Here is a 4,726-nt window from a genome sequence, read left to right as displayed (position 1 = left end):
CCATAATGTGTGATCTCTGTACCAAGGCTGTTTGTTTCTTTGGGCTCAGACCTGATCCAGTTACAATAAAAATCAATTAAATGAAATACTGTATGGAATAAACCTGTGCCCTGACTAACCCCTAGCCATACAAACGTCACTTTAAGTCTGATGATGCCTATTTTTGTGGCACAATTAAGTTTGATCAGTTTTGCAGAAGATTGTATTAATGTTTGGGGTGCCAATTCAAAAGATTTTTCAGAGAAAATTTTTTAAATAAAAGTTACTTTCTCTTTAGTATAAGACTCAGAACAGCCAGACCCAAAGTTTATAAACTAAACTAAAATTTGCTTCCAAACTGAAAATTCCTTCCTAAAACATCTCTAACCTGATTATGGAAAAACAGGTAGGTCATCTTTTTTGTTGCTGTTGTTCTTTTTTTTATTGCATGTCTCTTGGCTTTTAAATAGTAGATTTCAAGTAGCAGTGTTTTCTTGTGGAACCATTGGTCCCATTCCTCATGTTCAGCAATAGACCTGTCTGTGTATTTTATTTTATTTATTTATTTTTTGGTACCAGGGATTGAACTTACGACCTCACACTTGCCAGGCAAGCCCTTACACTGCTGAGCTAAATCCCTGGCCCTGAGCAGTGTTTTCTTTAAACTCATGTTACATGCCTCTGGCTGCTGGGACCCTGCTTCATGTGTTTTCTCATCCCAAAACTGGGCTGAAGGGCAGACCCTGTCTGGCTCATACTATTTTTATACAGGAAAGGAAGAGGGGAGTGTTGGAAATACATTGACGAATACCTTAAAACAAATCCCATGCTAAGCAAACCATCAGTGGGGTAAGGAACTGTATTCCTCTCACATGAAGCAATTGCTGGTCATATTGCACCATGCTGAAACGTATTGGTCTTTTACAGAGTGGGGAAGGAAACATTGGATTAGCCATACCTCATAGTTAAAAGAAAGAGGCTTTGGGGCCCATGCTTCTGTTATGGTTTGAATCTTCAGTTACCCCCCACCCAAGGCCCATGTGCTAAAATTGTGGTCACCACCCTTTAGCATATTGGGAGGTATCCAGGGGCTGGGGCCTTGTGAAAGGAAGTTGGACCTTGTGGGGGGGGGTGTCCTTGAAGAGGATGTCAGAACTGTGCCCAAACCTTGCTTCCTCACTGCCGTGAAGGGAGCAGGTGTCTCCACGTGCCTCTGCCATGGGGTACTGGCTGGCCGCGTTCTCTAGAGCAATAGTGCAGGTAACCATAGACTGAAACCTGTGAAGCTGTGAGTTGAAATAAAACTTTCTTAAAAGTTGGCTATCTCTGAAATTTTGTCAGAGCAATGGGAAAATAACAGGTTCTAAGACTGGCTCAAATAGATCAGAGCTTTTCTGACTTCAGGTGGATTGGTACTTTGAGTTTTTGGCCCTTTCTCTGAGAAGTCTGCCTCTTTGCCCTCTTGAATTCTTCCTCTGCTTTGCCCTAAATAGTCTTGGTATTATTGTGTTCCCATCAATTTCCCTGATGTACCACAGCCAAAGCTGAGCTATGCATAAAGAAAGAAGTACTGAGCGTGAACTGGGAGGTTGCCCTTTTCCATGAAGCCTGTTTGAGACAGTTACTGCAGGATGGAGAGGAGAGGGACAGAAAGGGGCCAGTTCTGGGGAGTGGGAAGAGTGAATAAGCCTGTTCGTCCCTCTTTGGGGTTTTTATATCCTTCAGTCTACTAAGACTTAATATCCTTTTTACTAAACTGACACGGTATTTTTGTGATCCAAAGAATGACTGTCATTGGGACCCCTTTACACTCTCCATCAGCTCCCTGATTATCCCGTATCCAGTTAATATGGTAACAGACTTTCAAGGAGTTCATCACAATAGGTGGCATGTACTGGTGTTTATAAGTTGTAGGGTTTTTTTTTTTTGTCATGAACCTAAATTTATTTAAAATAAAAATTTAAAATTAAATTAAAAATTAATTAAATTAAATTAAAATTAAAAAATTAAATTAAAGTTAAAGTTAAAATAAAAATTTAAAATAAAAAGATTTTGAGAGTCCTGTGTGTAATGAGCTATATATGGCCAGATATTTCCAAATCCTTGATACTTTCTTTTCATCAGTATCCAAATAGCATAGATTGCAGACCTCTATGCTACACTGTAGGAAGGTCGCCCAACCATGCTGGAAAGATGTCAGAGTGGAGAAGTGTCCGGGGTAGACAGGAGAGTCGGCATGGACAGCCTCCTCTCCGTGGTTGCCAAGCACTTCTCTTAGCTCTTGCCTCTTCATACACTTCTCGTAGATGCTGCCACTATCAACATAAAATAATGTAAAGGAAATAAAATAGATTATGAACCAAGTATGAGTGACATGGGCCAGAAACATGGATTCAGTTATCCTGAGTGACATGTTCTGCGGTAGAAAAAGGTGCATGAAATTTAATAGCCCCAAAAGAAAGAAGGTCACCAGGAAACAAATTTTCCAGATATATTGGCAGGGAATTGGGTTCACAGGCTTCAACAAAGAGAGGAGTCTTTTCTATGGGTTCCAGGCGTTATAGCATTCTTAGCATTTTTAAAGTCTGTAGAGGCTAGAGGTCTGCTCACCTTAATGATGCATTCCGGGAGTGGTACAGTCATGCGGCCATTACATCAGAAGACCAAAAGTGAATGGCTATGAAAGCCGCTGAGATGGCCCAACATAATTCTGGCTGTTGACCTGCAACTTTGCATCTCTCCATGATCACTGTGCTCTGTTCAGCAAGATAAAACAGTTTTCTTCAGACAACGTCAGCTTCAGTTTCATACCACCCACTTCTTTTACTTCCTAAAGCTTCACTGACCATTACGTCGATGTTAGAATTTTAGGTAGTTTGAAAACAGAAAAGAGAGGTTAAGATTTCTAAATTCCATCCCTGAGATTGCTGATTCCAGAGATGTTCCCGTCATTTCTTATGGCAATTGTCTCAAAGGGCAGCCCCTGAGTAGCATACTCATATGTGCACTTTTGTGTAGTTTTTACCTACCCTGCCTCTGAGCAAACTGTTGTAGTTGGCTTCATGAGATAGAAGAACTACTATGTGTGTCTCAGATCCTAGGCTAAAGAAGCTTGCTTACTTTCCTCCAAAAGGGTATAAATTTCTGTCCTGAGACACTACCAGGTGGAGCTGAGGCCCGCTACCTGGAGAGGACATGTTGGCAGGTGGTTCCCCACCACTCTTGCCCAGGCAATTGAGGTGAATAGCATGTTTTGGAGCCTGCAGACAACTCCAGCCAATTTTGCATAAGACCTCAATTGAAGCCTTCCCAGCTGCTCCTCATGAACTCACAGAACCTTAAAAATTCATTAAGTTTTGCTTTGTTCTATATAGGTTTGGGATGGTTTGTTAGGCATAGATAAAATATTTCTCACCAAGTAAATTTCCATTGGCTGTGGCTTTCCTCAAGTCCCAGGCAAAGTCTTCTTTGTTAGTCATATTTTCTTCATTGTGACTGCTAACCTAAGAAACTCATTTAAAGGAGGAAAAACTTATTTGGCGCACAGTTTCTGAGGTGTCAGTTAATGGTCAGCCAGCTGCATTGCTTTTAAACCTGTGACAAGGCAGGAGGAACACGGTGGCAGGAGGTCAGGTGGAGGACAGCCGCTCACCTCATGGCATCCCAGGACAAGATGCCCCTAGTGACCTGCTCTCCCCAAGTGGGCCCCACCTCCTAATGGAAAACCTCAGCTGTAGATTCATCCACAGATGACTCTATTGATCAGGTTAGCGTTCTCATGACCCAGTCACCACTCTAGGCCTCACTTCTGAATTATCACTGCACTGAGGATCAAATCCTCAGATACATGAATCTTCTACAGGCTACTTCATAGTTAAACCACATTCCTATTCTCACATCTGGTCCTTTCTGCACAAGTGCTTGCCCCTGCTGGACGTTGCCAATGAGTAATTTCCAAAATGTCTTTCAATGTAGCTCCCTTTCTCTCGCTTCCCAGTTGCGGTGGAGGTGAGTGGCTCTTCATTGCCCCCAAGGAGCCCATTCAAGGTATTTCCCATGTAAACAACAGATTGTGTCTATGAAGGCGGACATTGTCATTCTTCTAAAAGGTTGCAGACACTGCAGGGACTGTTTTAAATCCCTGTCTCCTCTCTTCTCGGTCCATATGCAGAAGTTGCATGGGAGAAGGCAGGGTGAACACATACCGGAAAGTTAACAGGACTTGCCTTCTGAACACTTTTTCAGTCTAGAAGAGAGACAATGGAGAGACTGAGAAAATGTCATGGGAAAGGCTGGGGCAGGACAGGTTGGACGCGGTGCTTGCCACTGATCTGGCCCAGCGCACCCTCCCTCCTGGTCTGCACAGGCGGGCGCTGTCTCCCGCCACACTCGTCAGCCATGTTCCTCCTGCTTTGTGTGTGAACCAGCCCAGCAGTGAGGCCTGAGGGATGGCTGCTGGAGGAGCTTCTCCCTTATGGGTGTTTCTCCCTAACAGAAAAGACAAAGGATAAACACCTTTTTTCTTTGACTGAATGTCAATATCTGCAGTGCCACTCTGGAATGGCCTAAAGGGTCAGACAAGGACTGAGACAGTAAGCCTTGTCCTCCCATGTTGAGAAACCAAATTTGGAGACCACACACTTCTTGCAGATGCAAAGTAAGCACTGTGGTGAGCCCACACAGCTGTTATTTAGTGGAGGACGGCGTTTGTGTGGTGACCTAAGGAACAGGTTTTCTATGAAGGGCT

The sequence above is a fragment of the Cavia porcellus genome, unplaced genomic scaffold (genome assembly GCF_034190915.1).
Source record: "Cavia porcellus strain 051 isolate PalLab524CR breed Dunkin Hartley unplaced genomic scaffold, mCavPor4.1 scaffold_5, whole genome shotgun sequence".
NCBI lineage: Eukaryota > Metazoa > Chordata > Mammalia > Rodentia > Caviidae > Cavia > Cavia porcellus.
The sequence above is the reverse complement of the archived record's forward strand: the minus strand, read 5'-3'. Positions refer to the sequence as shown.